At 40.3% G+C, this 19,144-nt stretch overlaps 1 protein-coding gene across 1 annotated transcript in view; it reads left to right on the plus strand.

Moving 5' to 3' along the window:
* Positions 1 to 209: 209 nt before the first annotated feature.
* Positions 210 to 19,144, plus strand: part of prelp (proline/arginine-rich end leucine-rich repeat protein) — a 29,850-nt gene continuing 10,915 nt past the window's right edge. The window contains exon 1 of the mRNA XM_072563706.1: positions 210 to 534. The gene's annotated coding sequence lies outside the window, so the exon portion shown is untranslated. The remainder of the gene's footprint in view (positions 535 to 19,144) is intronic.

Genomic DNA, 19,144 nt, shown 5'->3' on the forward strand with positions numbered 1-19,144 from the left:
ATAACTTCAGTTGGTATGTACTTATCAAGAATTGTCCAGAAACGGAGGCATTCTGCATTTTATGGCTCTTCAGCATTCACTTGGAATGCATATAAACCATCCACATTGTAAAATAAAGAAGCTCAGACTTCTGAAATGCCTCCCAGAAAGAAAACTTTTGCAGGCTAGTTCCATTTTCCCTTAACAAGTCTCCACAGAATTACATATCCTTCACCCAGATACTTTGGGGACGTGGGCAACTGCCAGAATGATTCTGGGAGAAATGATGCACAAATATTGGAAAGAATGTGGGGAATGCAGTGATGAAAGAATGCATTTATTTCACTGAGGTAAACGTTATTAAATATGGGAACTTGTGAATGAGGATTTGGGGGTGTGGATTCAAACTTAAGGAGTTGGCTGAGAGATAAAGGATGTATTGTTGCTCCGATGGAGTCTGAGAGACTAGAAACAAACTGAAACATAACAAAAACATACGGCACAATCAGTCGAGGCTGCATTGAGAAAGAAGCAGACAGATTCTGGAGGGTCGGGGTAAGCATACATTTTGCTGCAAGTTTAACATTCTGCAATGTTGATCTAAACTCTTCAAATAGTTCTAACATCAAATATTAGTGGTTTTCTGATAGTTACTGAAGTTTTTGATGGAAAATTAAGAAAATATTAGAAATGTCTGGAGATGTTTCTTCAGTATTTTAGTGAATCAGAAGAACAGCTTTTCTGAAAGCATTTTTGTCAGCATGAATATATTTTGTTTCAAAACACATTGTTGCACCTAGTTTGACAGATTGTAACAAAACTTTAAAGTTGTGTTTAAGTATTTGCTTAATTCAAGTAAGTGTTAAGTTACTTTTGCTGAAGTTTAACTTTGATTGCGATTACTATAAAGAACTTGGCATTCAGTCTGACAAACGTACTTTTAAAAACATCACAGTAAGTGGAGACTTCTTCATGTAGCAGGGCTTATTGTAATTAGTTCCTAATGAGCATGCCATTTCTCTTGAGCAGGGGCCAAGCTCGGGTATATCACCCTTCATGATAAGGCACATGAGTGTTTTCAGACATTATATTTCCTGTTCAATTTACATGTTTTTGAGTTTAAGTCAAGCTTTGGTGCTAGGTTACAGCTTTGTTGAGCAAACAAAACTTATTGAGTACCCGACAAATTACTTTAACTCTGTTGCTTCTCCCTTGCCAAATACTTGCAGTAAATTAATTATCGAGCAGGTTTCCTGTTTTTCTTTGGAAACTAGTACTCAAGTCAGTTGGATCTGATGTCAGTGTTGTACTGTATGTCTTATTTACTTTTCCTGAACTCAATCTTCATTAGAACTTTAAAGTTATGACTGTGAGTTATAAGATTTTTAAGTGTGCTGGCTTCACATGTCAGCGCAGGTAATCAGCCAACCATTCAATGACATTAAAAAAAAGACGAAAGTGGGTTGTTATAGAATTCTGAAGTGGTTCAGGCAGCTTTAAATTAACAAAACTGAAGGAAACTGTAGCACAAAATAGACGTATCATTAGAAAGCAAAGAAAGGAGTAACTGAATCTCTAACTTGTTCTGTTTCATCTTTGTGAAGTCCCATGTCTTTAAGTCTCATTTTGCGTTGTGAACAACTGCAGTCTCAGCTATATAAAAAAAAAGCCTGTTGGCTTAAGATTACTGAGCAATTTTATTTCTTTATTGGACAGTTCCTCAGGGACACTAATTTTGTTGCCTTTCTCAGTTTAAGAGAACTCAGTGAACTCATTGAATTCTTTTACAGTTCTTTGAAAAACAGTTTCATTTAACAGTTTGCATTTCATCAGTTTTCTTTTTCACTTCCTCTCCATCTTCTGTTCATGCCACTCCAAACTCCTTCTAAAATGAGGTAGCCTGCTGGAAGACTACTGTCGTCTAAACCTTCTGGTGCTTTCTTGCTCACGGAAAAACACTGGGACCTTTAAACCTTCACCCTTCACAAGCCTCCCTTGTGCATGATGCACAATTAAAGCTTAACAGAGGACAACCAATGAATTTGTGATTGGGGTACAGATTTGTTAATACAGATGTGACTGAGATACAGGCTCAGTAGAGCACGTGTGACTTGAGAACATGTCTGATAGTGCACATATAACCAGAGACATGGGTTCAGCGGTGCAGTTCTGAGCACAAACAATTCATATTGGCTAATATCTCACATGGTGGTATCACAGCCTACTCCACACTGGTGTTGATTATTTGTTCACACATTTGTGTCCTTCATCAGGAGTTTTGAGATAACAACCAGGAGCAGCTAATATGATTCAACTCCTAAACTTAACAGAGCCAACACTAAGTGAGGAACTCTGGCACGATACTAACCCAAAGAAGCTAACTCAGCACAGAATGAGTAATCATTCCTCTTAGTTTATAATGGCTCGGTTCCATAATATACTTTGACATTATCATATAAACCAACAGGGGAGAGCCATTTCTATATGTTCTGTGGTCTGAGGCTACTAACTGAGCTTCAGCCAAAAAGTTCTCTGCTTTTAGTTTCCCAGCTGTACTTCATTTTATGTTGTCCAGGAGAGAATTCTTATAGTTACATATGGCACTCCCAGAAATTGGAAATTAGAAATGTGTTTAGTAAGTGTTCCATATGTGTTTAAACATTCAATTGAGTGGATTTTTGCGCACTTTTCAAATTTGGTTCAACTCTGGTCTGGATTTCTATTCTAGCATCAAAAGGTATCAAATTCATGGATAAATGAGCTGAGATGAGAGGACCTCATCTGGCATTTAGATAGCATTTGTATCAATGTGGCATGAGACTATCACAATACAAAGGTCAATGGAAATCAGGGGATTTTTAAAAAAATTGTCTCTGAGATTAGGTGTGTTATTAGGAAGAGAGTTCCAGGAATTTGACACAACACCCCAAAGGGATAACGGTATAGGTCCCAGTCAGGAAGTCATGTGGATCAGTGCTGCTCAGTGTTGAACACCATTTGGAGGAAACACTGAGGGTAGTAAGGATACAGAATATACTCTGGGTGGGGGACTTCAATGTCCATCACTAAGACAGGCTCAACAGCACAACTTCAAGATATTAGCAGGAAAAGATAAGGATAAACTATTTCCGCTGGTTGGAGATTCTCAAACTCGGGGGCATGATCTGAGCATAAGGGCAGACCATCAGGAGAGATGTTAGGAAGCATTTCCATACACAAAGGATGCTCGAGGTTTGGAACTCTCTTCTACAAATGCCAATGGATGCTGGATCAGTTGTTAATTTGAAATCTTAGATAGATAAATTTTTGTTAAGTAAATGCATTAAGGGATATGAACCTAAGGCAAATATACAAAGTTGGGCCTCAGTTCAGCCATGATCTCATTGAATGGTGAAACAAGCATGAGGGGATGAAAGGCCTCCTCCTGTTCCTATGTTCCTATGATTGAGCTGGTCAAGTCCTAAAGGATATTGCTACTAGATTTGGCCTACAACAGGTGGTGAGGGAATCAACAAAAGAGTAAAAGCATACTTGGCCTGATCCTGACCAATCTGCCAACTACAGTGCATCTGTTCATGACATATCAGTAAGAGTCGGTATAGAGACAAAATCTCATCTTCATGTTGAACATATAATGTGGTATTGCTGGACGAAATGTGACAGACTTCAAATAGATCTGGAAACTCAAAACTGGTGGGTAAGTTGTTGAAGGGATTATGAGGGCAGGATTTACATTTAGAAAAACAAGGACTGATAAGGGATACCCAACATGGCTTTGTGAAATTGTGTCTCACTAATTTGACTGAGGGTTTTGAAGATCTGATGAAGATGATTGATGAAGGCAGAGCAGTGAACATTGTCTTAATGGATTTCAGCAAGGCTTTCAATGAGGTTCCATATAGTAGACTGGTTGGCAAGGTACAGGAAGAACTAGCCATTTGGATACAAAATTGGCTCGAAGGTTGGCGACAAAGGGTTGAGGGTTGCTTTTCAGACTGGAGGCCCGTGACCAGCAATATGCTGCAAGGATTAGTATTAGGCCCACTGCTTTTTGTCATGTATATAAATGATTTGCATGTGAATATAGGATGAATGGTTAGTAACTTTGTAAAAGGTAAAAACAATGACTGCAGATGCTGAAAACCAAATACTGGATTAGTGGTGCTGGAAGAGCACAGCAGTTCAGGCAGCATAATGATTTCGCTGCTCGTTGGATGCTGCCTGAACTGCTGTGCTCTTCCAGCACCACTAATCCAGTGGTTAGTAACTTTGCAGATGACACCAAAATTAGTGGTATCGTGGACAGCAAAGAGGGTTACCTCAGAGTACAATGAGACCTTGATCGGATGGGCAAATGGGCTGAGAGTGACAGGTGAAGTTTAATTTTGATAAATGCGAGGTGCTGTATTTTGGAAAGGCAAATAAGGGCAGGACTTCTACATTTAATGGTGGGATCCTGGAGAGTGATATTGAACAAAGAGATCCTGGAGCGCAGGTTCATAGTTCATTGAAAGTGTAGTTGCACGTAGATAAGGTAGTGAGAAAGGCATTTGGTACGCTTGCCTTTATTGATCAGTGCATTGAGTATAGGAGTTGGGGGGTAATGTTAGATTGTACAGGATGTCGGCTAGACCACTTTTCAAATACTGCATTCAGTTCTGGTCTCTATGCTGTAGGAAAGATGTTGTGAAACTTGAAAGGGTTTGCAAGGATGTTGCCAGGTTTGGAGGGTTTGATCTGTAGGGAGAGGCCTGAATACGCTAGGGCTGTTTTTCCTGTAGTGTCAGAGGCTGAGGGGTGACCGTATAGAGATTATAAAATCATGAGGGGCCTGGATAGCGTTAGTAGCCAAGGTCTTTTCCCCAGGGTAAGGGAGTCCAAAACTAGAGGGCAAAGATTTAAGGTGAGAGGGGAAAGATTTATAAAGGACATGAGGGGCAACATTTTTATGCAGAGGATATTGCGTGTATGAAATGAGTTGCCAGAAGAAGTGGTAGAGGCTGATAAAATTAAAACACTTCAAGCATGGGCACATGCATAGGAAGGGTTGAGAGGGATATGGGTCAAATGCTGGCAAATGGGATCAGATTAAGTTAGGATATCTAGTCGACATTGATGAATTGGACTGAAGTGTTTCTGCACAGTACATCTCCAAGATCATATGACTGTATGTGCACGTTGCTGTGACTGATCAGCAGTAGAATTGTACTCCAATGTAATCTACAACCTTATGACCATATCTCCCACTCTACCATCTCCATCAAGCCAGAGGATCAATCATGGTTCATTGGAGTGTGCAGGGGAGGGGGCATGCTAAGAGCAGCAAGTCTATCACACATAACTACAGGTGTGTCAAACACCATAAACAACAACATATAGACAAGATTAAGTTATTACTCTCCCAATGGATCAGATTTAAAATCTGCAGTCCTGCCACACCCAATTATGAATGATGGTGGAGAAATAAACTATTCACCAAAGAAGGAGGAGGAGTCTTCACAAATATTGTCATCCTTGATGATGACGATGCCCAGCACATCAGTGCAAAAGATAAGGCTGAACCATTGCAACAATAATCTAACAGAAATGCAAGTGGATGATCCATGTCAACCTCCTCCAGAAGTCCCTAGCATCATCAATGTCAATTCAACTGAATAATGTGCCGTAACCCTAGACAAGCTGTTCCAGGACTGCTACAATACTGACATTCACCCAACATAGAAGATTATCAGCACAAAAAGCTGGACATATTCAATTTGGCCAATTACCATCACAACATTAATTAGCACAGTGATGGAAGGTGTTGTCAATAGTGCTTATTGATCAATACTTGCTTACGATAACCAGTTCATTGAGCTCAGTTGGTGTTCCCAACATCCACTTAGCTCTTGACTTCATTGAAGCCCTGGTTTGAACATGGAGGCTTCACTGGAGGCTCCCAAGCACTGAGGATGTCACCTAGACAGGGGACAAAACGTTTGCAAGACAAATTCCCAGCTCGGCGAATAGAACCACAACAACGAGCACCCGAGCTACAAATCTTCTACCAAACTTTGAGTGGGCAAAAGACCTGAATCCAAGGGGTAAGGTTAGAATGGTTGCCGTTACATCAAGTCAGCATTTGACAATCAAAGATCCCTTGTAAACTGGTCAATGAAATCAAAGGGAAATCCTTCTGCTCATTAGGAAGATGGTCATGGTTGTTGGTCAGTCATCTCAGCTCCAGGATATCTCTGCAGGAGTTCTGCAGGGTAGTGTCCTAGTCCCAACCATTTTCAGCTGCTTCATCAACAATCATCCTTCCAATATAAGGTCAGAAGTGACAATGTTGATGCTTGAACAATGTTCAGTATGATTTATGATTCCTTGGATACAAAAGCAGTCAATGTCAAAATATTGCAAAACCTGGCCAATAACGAGGCTTGTTCTGAGAAGTGGCAAGTAAAATGAATGCCATACGATGTCAGGCAATGACAATCTCCAATAAGAGAGAATCGCGTCATCGCCTCTTTACAGTCAAAAACATTACGATCACTGAATTCCTCACTACCAACAGCCTACCATTGACCAGAAGCTGACCTGGACTTGCCATATAACACTGTGGCTACAAGAGCAAGTCTGAGGCTTGGAATCTTTCAATGAGTAACTCACCTCCTAACTCCCAAAGTCTGTCTACCATCAAATCCTGATGAAGAGCTTATGCCCGAAACGTTGATTCTCCTGCTCCTTGAATGCTGCATGACTTGCTGTGCTTTTCCAGCACCACACTCTTGACTCTGATCTCCAGTATCTGCAGTCCTCACTTTCTCCCTCTGCAAGCCACAAGTGATGGAACACTCCCTACTTGCCCGGAGTGCAATTCGAACAACCGTCAAGAAGATTGACACTGTCCAGGTGACAGCATCTATTTACTGGTCAGCACATCAAGAATAATTCACTCTCTCACCATCCACACTCAGTTTTAGCAATGTTTCGCAGAAGTGTAGTTTGGCCGTACCTTCCAGATTCCTGATGGAGGGCTTTTGCCCAAAATGTTGATTTTCCTGACCTGCTGTATGTTTCCAGCACCAATCTAATCTTGACTCTTCCAGATTCGGAACTCAGAAGGACTAAGGCAGCAGAAACATGGAAAGACCACCACCTGAAATTTCTCTTCCTTTCCACTTGCCACCCGGACATGGAAATATATCAAAATCCAGGCTGTTGAATGATGATGGGGGTGTCCCTACACTAAATGGACTGCCATGGTCAATGAAGCCACTTCGCCACCACATTCTTAAGGGCAATTGGAATGGGAAACATAACCTGACCCAGCCAACTATGCCACATTCCATGAATAATAAAGAATGTAATTTTAAAAAAGAATTTGCGTATAAAGGTAAATTACTGAAGATGTTGCAAATCTGAAATAAACACAGAGAATGCTGGACAAACTCCACCAGAACAAGAGTTATGCCAGACTTGAAGCGTTAACTCTGTTTCTCTATCCACAGAGTCTGCCAGACCTGCTGAGTTTCTTCAGTATTATCTGTGTTTGTTGCATACGGTGTTATTCCCATGCATTTGTTGTCTTTTCCCTTCTAAGTGATAGAGGTTGTGTGTTTGGAAGGTGTTGGCAGAGAAGCATTGATGAGTTGCTGGAGTGTTCCTTGCAGATAGTACATACTACTGCCACTATGAGGTTTGCCATGTTGAAGGCTGACCATTTGCTGCAGTGGTTCCTCAGGTAGTATCCTTAGTCCATCAAGATGTCATCAGTTATGTTCCTTCCATTATAATGGCAGAATTGGGGATGTTCACTGGTGATTTCAATATGTCCAGCACAGTAATGACTCAGCAAATAGATGTACCATGACCTCATTCAATGTACCAGACAATATTCAGACTTGGCTTGATAATTAGATAATGGTATTCACACCACAGAAGTGCAAGGCAATTGCCAGGTCAAATAATAACTAATGTACCTATGTTCCATTGACCAGAAGCTGAACTGGACTAGCCATATAATTAGCAGTACTACATGAGCAGGTCAGAGAAGAGATATTCTGCAGTGAATAACCCACCTTCTGATTCCCAAAGCCTATCCATCACACATAATGAGTTTAAATTTTTCACTTGCACAGAGGCGTGCAGCTCCAACAATGCACCATCCAAGACAAAAAAGCCTGCTTGATTGGCACCCCATCAGCCACCTTAGATGTTCATTCCCTCCAGCACTGACACAGAGTGGCAGCAACATGTACCATAACAAGATGCACTCCAGTAAATCACCAAAGCCCCTTCAACAGCACCTTCTGAACTTGATACCTCTAACACTGTGAAGAACAATGGAAACAGGCACAAGACAGCATTGCCACCTGCAAGCTCCCATCCAAGTCACATACCACCTTGACCTGTAGCCATTTTGCTCTTCCTCTGCTGTCGTTGGGTCAAAACCTTGGAACTCCACCTTTAATTGTGCCATGGTCATCCCTGCATCACATGGACTGCAATAGTTCAACAAAGCACCTTCTCAAAGACAATTAGGAATGGATTATAAATATTGGACTTGCTAGCAATGTCCTCATCCTATGAATAAACATAAAATCCATCTTCTCAAAAGTGCATACATATTCTTAATTTCACAAATCTGTCACTAAGAAATTCTGAGCAAGTTACTATTGACTTGTAAATTAGAATGTGAAACACATCCCATAGCATCCCATGCTTAAAACATTTACATTTTTAATTCAATAAAATTCCTTTTAAAATCTACGAGATTTTATTTTCAAAGTAGCATCAAGTAAAATGATACATTTTGAAATGTATTGGCATTGAAGGATAATATAATATTATCCAGAATATGGAACCAAAGTGCATTTTTCATCCTGAACAAAATCTCACCCATAAAACTGAAAGATTTTATGTCATGCTCTAAAATGTTTTTGACAATGAACTTCAGCAAATTACTTCTTGCTGGATAATGCATACGTATTTCCTAATCAGACTGTGTTATGTGCATGACTGCACCTTTAATCCCTTCATTTATTCAATTATTTATAAATGTAGGACACTGCTTCTAATCTTTTAGCTTCAGTGTGTGTGCCTAAAAGCCTAGTTAATGAGTTTACTCCAGTGCCTTTATGCCATGACTTTTAAATTAGATTCCCTACAGTGTGGAAACAGGCCCTTCAGCCCAACCAGTCTACACCGACCCTCCGAAGAGTAACCCACCCAGACCCATTTCACTCTGACGAATGAACCTAACATTATGGGCAATATAGCATGGCTAATTCACCTGGCCTGCGCATCTTTGGATTGTGGGAGGAAACCAGAGCGCCAGGAGGAAACCCATGCAGTCACAGGGAGAGTGTGCAAACTCCACACAGTCAAGTCATCTGAGGCAGGAATCAAACTCAGGTCCCTGGTGCTGTGAGGCAACAGTAATAACCACTGAGTCACCATGATCATCTCTGCATCACAGCATATTGTTCAGATTCTCTTCTTCCAGAAAAGCTGAGCTGAAGAAATTTTTACATTTACATTGCAAAATAAAAAACTCTCCTCATGATGCAGTCTATATTTTTATAGCAGTCCAAATAATCAACAGTCCACATTCTGATCAAAACCAGATCATGTTTTTCTTTTATTTATTTCTTTTACTGGTTATGGGTGGCATTAGGAAGGTGACTAGTAGCTGTAATAACTAAATGACTTGGGAATCATATTCGAGGACAGTTGCAACAGTAGTTGGATCATTCATAGTCCAGACTGGTTCAGGATGACAGATTTCCTTTCCTAAAGGACATTAGATTTTACAGAATCCCTGTAGATGACTGATGCTAACCTTTTTTTTATTATTATTTGACATAACATTACTTCTCCTAATTTAAAGCCTCCAGGAGCTACAGTGATGTTTGAGCTGGATTACTACGATGGTAAAGTCATCATAGTCCCAGAGGGCTGCTCTCTCATTAGAGAGTTGGATGACTGGGAGTGGCTTAACCTGAGGCAGATCGGTGTGGACTTGTTGGGCTGAAGGGCCTGTTTCCACACTAAGTAAACTAGTCTAATCTAGTCTAATCTAATCTAATCTAATCTAATCTAACCTAACGTAACCTAACATGCCTAAAGCATGGGGTGAGGTTGTGAAGGTGGGACTTCTCCTGGTAACCTCAGCCTGTACAGGATTTAAATCAGTGCTGTAGGCATTGTAAAGCAGCCAGCCAGCCACCTGAGCTAACCAACTTCACATTACTCAAGTAACATAATCGCTATAACATTAATTTTATTTTCCTCTTTAATCTGACTGTTCTTGCTTTCTATAAATCACAAGTCATGAATTTTTCCTCTGAATATTGGAAAATTGTTCTATTAATTGAAAATATACAATGAAATACAATGTTCAAATACACCTTTTCTGTTGCAGGGTAATTTGAAAGAGTTTCAGTTCAAGAAATGACCAACAAAACCAAATTTTAATCAATCGAACTCAAAGAATAAATAGGAAAGGTTACTGTGTTCACTAACATTTCTATTTTCAATACCCTTGCCATCCAAAATGACTCAGCATGTCTCAGTTTAAGATTTGGAAGTATCCCAGTGTAAATAGATTATACTGGTCGGCTCCAGACCCAACAACTCCACTCTGTTATCATCAAATCCTCAGCACTGCCAACAGTTTCAAGTTGTGTTTCAGATCTGGTCATAAAGCAAGAGAACTGAAATCATTGTCTAATAATTTGGCATGGATCGGTAAGTAGACTCTGGTGGGATGGCTTTACAGCTGCGATGTTTTTTTAAATACCATTTTATCACATAAAATAAGTGATGACTTGATATAAGAACTTGACACATACAAATGGCAAGCCATCTCCATATCTTCATTTCCTTTGGCACATAGTAAACTTGGCAATGGAGCAGGATTACTTGACTTTTTAAAATAGATGGTAAGTTTTGTTTTCTTTCGGGTGGATGTAATCGATCCCACAGTAGAATGTAAAAAAAAGAGCATGGCCAATATTCTTTTCTTCCAACCCAACATCACTAAAAGAGATTATTCAGTCACTGTCTTGCAAGTGTTTGTGGAACATTGCTATGCAGAAACGCGCAGTGTCATATCCCTGTATTACAGGATTGGTTATACATTAAAACAATAATATTTCATTTGAGGTAAAGACTTTCAATGCCCTAAGTCATAAAATGTGTTATTTGGACACTAGCTTTCTGTTTATGTAACATCCTTTCAGTTAATTACTGCAGTTAGCCCTTGGGAGACACAATAGTCAATTAAAAGCAGAACTGAAGTTTTCAGCTGACATTTATGCATGTTCTTTCCATCTCATGAACTCTCTTTGTGGTATCCTGTACTGAATACAAATGACAGCCATTCATGTACTGCCACCTTCAGGCTGTGTGATAAGACAATATTAATGATCGATGACAGAGGTCTTAGCCATTAAATAAAGAGCCAGCAAGGATCCTTTTACATGGAAGGATGCCTGAATTAAGTACCACTGAAGAATGGTGAATCTTTCCAAGGATGAAGGAACATGAGGAGATAGTGGTCCAAGCTTCTGAGGGCTGCTGACCAATCAGAGGTCAGTGGCTCTATGGATCTGTCGTGCCACTGTGGTGAACGTTGATGCTGATGGTGAGCTCTTCACCCAAAAGCTTGGGATCATCACTGAATTCCAAACCACACCAGCTGGCAGGATGGAGGTTGCAGTACTGATCTCAAAGACAAGAGTCTACAGACTCTCACTCACATTCCCTTTGCTTTGCCAAGTCTATGTTGCTTGACTAGCCACTGTATTGAACCTTGGGAAGATACCTCTCCCCAACTCACCAGACACAGGTAGTAACTTGTTCCAAAATGTATCTCATAGTACTAAAGGCAAAAACCACTAACAGAGATGGCAGAATGGATCTGACCAACAGTTGCTGTGAATATACAGCAGATACATTTAGTGAACTTGAAACTAGTGACTCCAGAACAACAGGGCTGCATGGTGGATACATGAAACAAAATTATAATTTAATAAGTTTTCAAGTGGTCATTATAGAATGTGGAACTTATCGATAGTCAAATTGGAATAGGAAATATGGAAATTATGTAATAAATACAAACATAGGTATAGCCAATAGGGAGGAGGACAGAGGATGGCAATCTTGATTCTCTGCAACAAATTTATTTGTCACAGTGTTTGTCTATGTCCTCCATTGCTCTGATTGCTGAAATTAACTTTGCTGTCACTCCTACCCCATGCCTTTAGATTCAGTTGTGCCTTAAGATAAAAATAATATTATGTTAAATAAAATTTAAGCCTTCTAAATCATTTTAATCCAAAACACATTAACTTGCAAAAGGTATCCCCTTTTGTCTAGTGGGGATAGGCTAAAAAATCCTTCAAAAAGCCAACATGGGCATGTTATGTTGAATGGAATCTTTCTTTGCTGTATCATTCTGTAATTCTACTAAATTGAGCATTAAATTATTTCTAATTATTAAGGGATATCTCTAAATGTAGATATGTAAATGTTCAAAAGATGAAATATATTTAAAGATGGTTTGTACTATAATTAGATTAGATTAGATTACTTACAGTGTGGAAACAGGCCCATTTGGCCCAACAAGTCCACACTGACCCGCCGAACACTAACACTACGGGCAATTTAGCATGGCCAATTCACCTGACCTGCACATCTTTGGACTGTGGGAGGAAACCCACACAGACACAGGGAGAACGTGCAAACTCCACACAGTCGCCTGAGGCGGGAATTGAACCCGGGTCTCTGGCGCTGTGAGGCAGCAGTGCTAACCACTGTGCCACCGTGCCGCCCACTAAATTCTTTTGGTTTGTTTATGATCACCTGGCTTAAAATACTGAAGTACATGGATGTGTAAATAACTGGATGTAAGTTGCTTGCTGAGCTAGAAGGTTCATTTTCAGATGTTTGTCACCATACTAGGTAATATTATCACTGAGCTTCCGGTGAAGCACTTGTGTTATGTCTCACTTTCTATTTACATGTTTAGGTTTCCTTGGGTACATGATGTCATTTCCTGTGTTGATGTCATTTCCTGTTCTTTTTTTCCAGAGACAAAGAATGAAAATGACATCCCCACAGGAAATGACATCAGCAGCCCTAGGAAACTTAAACACATAAATAGAAATTGGGTCATAACACCAGTACTTCACTGGAGGCTCACTGATGATGTTACCTATACTGGTGACAAAAGATCTTATAATGAACCTTTCAGCTCAGCGAGCAAATGTACATCCAGGACCTCAACCTGAGCTACAAATCTTATCAAAGCTTGCTAATGTAAATAGCTAATTGATTTTTCATTCAAAGTGCTTTGCCCCACTGTTCACAAAGCAATGTAGTTTTAGCAACTAAAGCCAAAATCATCAAAAACCCCTCCCACTCAGTAGTATTCTCCTACAACCTCTTCCATCAAGCAGAAGATGTAGAAGCTTGAACACGAACACCAACAGGTTCAGGGACAGCTTCTTCCCTGCTGTTATAAGACTAATGAATGGACTGTCTAACTTCAAATAATGTTAATCTTGGTAATGCTGATCTTGCCTTACATACATCTTGTGCTATATAACCTATATGCTTCACTCTGTCCAAGCTTTTCATTCTATGATCTGTATGCTGTTGCTTACTATGATCTGCCTGTAGTGCTCACAGTCAAAACGTTTCACTGTACTTAGGTACACGTGTCAATAAATCAAATCAATCATTAAAGCATAACATTATTTTATGCATGACATGTTTTTTCCACTGTAATTTTTAAAACTAAATTTCTAACTTTAACTTTTAAATAACATTCAATATATTTTAATAGAATTTACATGTTAGATACTCATAAACGACAGCAACATGAATGTTGCTAATTTCATGCAAGCCCATTCATTCAGCTGAAGAAAACTTCCATTAAGAGAAACTTCAGCATAAGCAGCCCACAAATGATGGGAATGCTATGAACAAAGGCACTACTGCCTCCATGTTTTTGCAAGAGAGTAATGTTGTAATAATTCCACAGTGCCATTTTGGAGGATCATTATATTCAATCCAACAAATCCAGAACAAAAAAACAGAATACAACAGGTTGAAAATCTAACTTTCAGCCTCACATTAATTTGTGTTTCTTTTTCCAGATAAGAGGTTAGTAGAAATGTCTAACATAATTGAAAGATTTACTGCATAAAAACAAAATATAATTGGAACAATGTATTACACGAATAAGAAAGATTTGCATTTTTCTAGAGCCTTTGATAGTTTCTGGATGTCTCAAAGCACTTTATAATCAATGAAGCAATTTTTGGTTGTGACAAATGCAGCAGCTAATTCATGCACAGCCAGCCCCATCAACAGTAAGGAAATAAATGACCAGATAATCTGTTAATGTCATTGATTGCAAGGCAAATGTTGTCATTACTTCATCAGTAAAACATGCTAAGAGATTTTCCAATAACGACAAAAATGGGTACAGCTCAGTCAGCCTTAGGCAGCCCATTTTTCTCTATTTAACCTAACACTCAATTATAAAGATTGATTCAAAATGCAACAAAAAGCATACTCTTGAGCCAGGCAGTCTGGACTGTGCTATCGACACACTCTTGGAAGCTAGTGCTTCCAAATAAACCTAGGTAAAAACAATGACTGCAGATGCTGGAAACCAGATTCTGGATTAGTGGTGCTGGAAAAGCACAGCAGCTCAGGCAGCATCCGAGGAGCAGGAAAATTGACGATTCGGGCAAAAACCCTTCATCAGGAATACAGGTAGAGTGCCTGAAGGGTGGAGAGATAAATGAGAGAAGGGTGGGGTTGGGGAGAAAGTAGCAAAGAGTACAATAGGTGGATGGGGGTGGGATGAAGGTGATAGGTCAGAGAGGAGAGTAGAGTGGATAGGTGGAAAGGAAGATAGGCAGGTAGGACAAGTCATGGGGACAGTGCTGAGCTGGAAGTTTCAGATTTCCAAATAAACCTGTTGGACTATAACCTGGTGTTGTGTGTTTTTTAACTCTTGGAGTAACTATTCTGCTGCCTGGCCTATACATGCTGCCAATATCATTACAATAAAAGAACAAACGTAGGAGTTCTGTTTCAGCTCCTATTAGTTCACTTATTAACATGTCCAATGCTTACTTCATAACCCACTACTGAGAGAGACCAGATTGTTTGGCTCCCCTGTTTATATAATGGGTAGAGGCACCACCCAATGTAGCTTGAAGCCATACTGTGTTGTCAGTATTTTCAGTTCTTTTTTTGTTTCAGATTTCCAGCATCTACAATATTTGGTAGATATTATTTAATAATGCTGTTCTACCTTTGGTTACCTCATCTCCACTAAGAGTAAAACACAAACGACGCCAGCAATGCACTGCCAAAGGGATGACAGAGAGTGCACTATGGTAATATAATTCCCATTTTTATTCTGTGCATACAACTACTTCAGCAGCTTTGAAAGATTCTAAGTGATGCACCATATGCTCTTGGTTTCTTTCTTTGACCAAAACTGATTCAATTCTAAATAGAATCCTTCAGTGTGAACTCACTGAGCTTTTCAGAGTTGCCAGGAGGAATTAATCAGTCCAACTTAGTAAAAGAGTGAGATCATTTGGAAAATAATATATTTTTTAGTAGTCTGTCATTATGCCACAAGTGTTGAACTGTGTGCAGTAATTTGGATTTCGAAAAGGTGCAATTTCTGTTGCATATGTTTTATGTGCTAGAGATATTTATGCTAAAGTCTTTTTCAACGATTCTGATCTTCATTTTTGCATTTTGTGCAACTGTTACATCATGCATTATCATATCCAAGCTTTACTGTTAGTGATTGTAACGAGGTCATCCAAGTTGACCTCACAAAATATGTGTTGCCTCATTGGACCAGGTTAACAGTCCCAATCAGGGAGCTCTGGCTGACAGAGAGAAAGACATGTATCAGACATCCTGACAATCTGACAGCTGGTGGTGAGGGAGCTGGATCAGTGTCAAGGACTGTCCATGTATAAATAATGGAAAACTTGGTGATGGCATACTGGTCTCTATGGAGGTATTTCACTGGCAAAAAGAGTAGGATTATACCCGGTGGAAGAAAATGTGAGGGCCATCATATTTGCCCCAGTTCCCACATCTGTATCAGAGCTTAGATCTTTCCTTGGGCTGGTGAATTATTCCAGAAAGTGTGTACATAACCCAGCCTCCATCCTGGCACTTTTGTATCGACTCTTTTAAAAAAAAATTCAGCCTTGGAATTGGTCACATTGCTAAGCCATAGCTTCCCAGGCAATGGAGAAACAGCTATCAGCCTCCAAGGTGTTGGCACACTATAATTCTAAACGAGATCTGATGTTGACATGAGATGCCTCCCTGTAAGGCATTGGGGAAGCATTGGCTCACATGTGACACAATGAAGAGGAATGGCCAATAGCATATGTATCCAGGACTTTGGCTAATGCAGAGGGAAAGTATGCGCAGATCGAGATAGAAGGCTTGGTGGTCATAATTTCTTTCAACAAGTTCCACCTATACCTTTACAGACATAAATTCTGAATAATAATGGACCACAAACCCCTGCTAAGTCTTTTTAAAGAGGACAAGGCAGCGGCCACCCATAGCTTCAGGTTGAAATCAGCAGCATGCCCTACTTCTAACTGTGTATAATTGCAAGCTGGAACACCATCCGGAAGGCCGCGTAGCAAATATGGATGCATTGAGCTGCCTCCCACTGGCAGATGCACCACCGGTAGTACCACCACTGGAAGAGTCCGTAAAGGTTGTAAATTATCTCGACATATTATCAGCTGTGACTGGAAGTATCAGACCTTGGATGCAGAAAGGTCCAGTTCTGGCAAAACTGAAACAGTTCATGGTGATATGGGAAACCAAAGAGTCGTCACAACCAGAACTGAAACCTTTTTGGACCCAGAGGGACCAGCTCACAGTAGAGGATGGCATATGATTGCCTTGAGTGAAGGTTCCCACCACATACTGGCTGACTCCACTAGAGTCATCCAGGGGTTTTCAAAATGAAGATACTGGCAAGAAGTTATGTTTGGTGGTCAGTATAGGATGCAGACATAGCTGCATTGATGGGCCAGTGCCCATAGTGCCAACAAGGATAAAAATTACCATCGGCAGCTCCCCCACATTCATGGGAATGATGGGTAAATCCTGGACTCAGTTACACATTGACTATGTAGGTCTTTTCATGCAGTCAATGCTCCTAGTCACTGTGGATACCCACTCTAAGTGACTGGATGTGCATAAAGTTCATTCATTAAACACAGAGATGATGATAGAAAAAAAACACTCTCATCTTTTGAAACACACAGACTTCCAGAAGGGTTGGTCACAGATTGGCACAGGCTTGGAGAGCCAAAGGGTCTGTTCCTGGGCTGAAAATTTTCTTTGTTTTTTTTATATAATGGGCCATGATTTATCAGCAGGAAATCTGAGTGTTCCTAAAATTGAATGGTATTCAACATATAATAATAGCTCCAAACCAGCCATTGTACAATGGTCTGGCAGAAAGAGCAGTCCAAACTTTGAAGGCAGGCTTAAAGCAACTGCCTACAGCTTCACTAGATACCAAACTGTCCCAGTCCTTACTTGATTACAGGACCATCACTTATGCAACTACAGGGATAGCTCCAGCAGAGCCAGGGAAAAGACTCCACACCAAGTTAAATCTGATCATCCTGGACGGGGGGAAAGGGTGAAATGAAATCAAAAACACTAATGGTGGACACAAGATTCCACTAAATAAGAGAGATAGTATACTTGAGAGGATGAGATTTGGTGTAGGAACCAAGGGAATGGCCCTGCATGGGTAAGAAGCATGGCCGGAGAGAGGTCAGGTGCAGTGATGAATAAAGTTTGGGTAGGTGTGACAGTCCGAAAACATACACATGGACCATATGAAAGCTGCAGACTTGCAAATGGCATGGGAGCAAAACATGCCCAAATACTTGATGGCCTTTCTACTGGTCTGGAGCCAGTGGGTTCTCCATCTCTGTCAAGCATTGAAGGTACGTCGGAATCTGAGATGGACATGGTAGATGCTGCTGCCTTGTTGTCATTGTCACCTGGAGAAGAGAATGAATTTCTTCTGAGACACTCCAGGCACAAGAGGTGAGCTCCTGTGCATTACACTCCGTCTGTATCAGAGGCAGAATTAGAGGAACTTGACCCGGTGCTAAGACACCCCAGGAGGAGCTACAAAAAATTTTTTTTTTAAAAAATCGGCCTACATCCTTGAACTCAGACAGGGAGAGATATAGTGATTATAATGAGGTCAGTCAGGTAGACCTCATAGAATATGAGTTCCTAATTGGAACTGTTAATCTGATCCAATCAAGGAGTCCTGGCTGACCGAAAAGAACAGGAGTATCAGACAACCTGTGCACACTAAGAGCTGGCTCTGTGGGTGGTGGATTAGTGCTAAGGATTCTCTATGTGTAAATAAAAGGGGACTCGGTTTCAGGATACTGCCCTCTGTGGAGTTATTTCACATAATGTTATTGTATGACTGCACCATATGTTTGGTTTGGCTCTTCTATCCACCATTTTAGCAAGAATGTTAATCCCAGTGAAAACAAAAACTGCTGTTAAAATCCCAGAGTGAAAGTTTCATTTTAAAAACTCTTAATGTTTGATTGATAATAGCACAGAGTACCTTTTCAGCTTGAAAAGGATCCCCTCCTGTGACACTACAGATAGGCCATAGGTTAGCTGAGCAGTGCTCTATTTTGAATTGAAATGTTTTGAGGCAGTGCAATAGGACCTAAAACTGAAATCAAAAAGCGCTGGAGATCACTGCTGGTCAGGTAGCATCCATGAAGAGAAAGCAAGCTAACATTTCAAATCTAGATGATCAGGACCTCCAATTCTTCAACCAGTTATGGTGCACTGAACAAGGAGCAATTGGCTCTTTGGAACACAAGAAGCAGAAGCAAAACTAAAACTATTCAGTCCAATTATCCTGTTTCAACAATTCAACAAGATCATGGCTGATTGATATGCTATTTTCCCACAGTATTCCCCTATCCCTTGATATCTTTAGTATCTAGAAATTTGGGTGGCATGGTGGCTCAGTGGTGAGCATTGCTGCTTCATTGCACGAGGGACCTGAATATCAATTCCAGCCTCGGGTGATGTGGAGTTT

Source organism: Chiloscyllium punctatum, chromosome 45 (assembly GCF_047496795.1).
Source record: "Chiloscyllium punctatum isolate Juve2018m chromosome 45, sChiPun1.3, whole genome shotgun sequence".
NCBI lineage: Eukaryota > Metazoa > Chordata > Chondrichthyes > Orectolobiformes > Hemiscylliidae > Chiloscyllium > Chiloscyllium punctatum.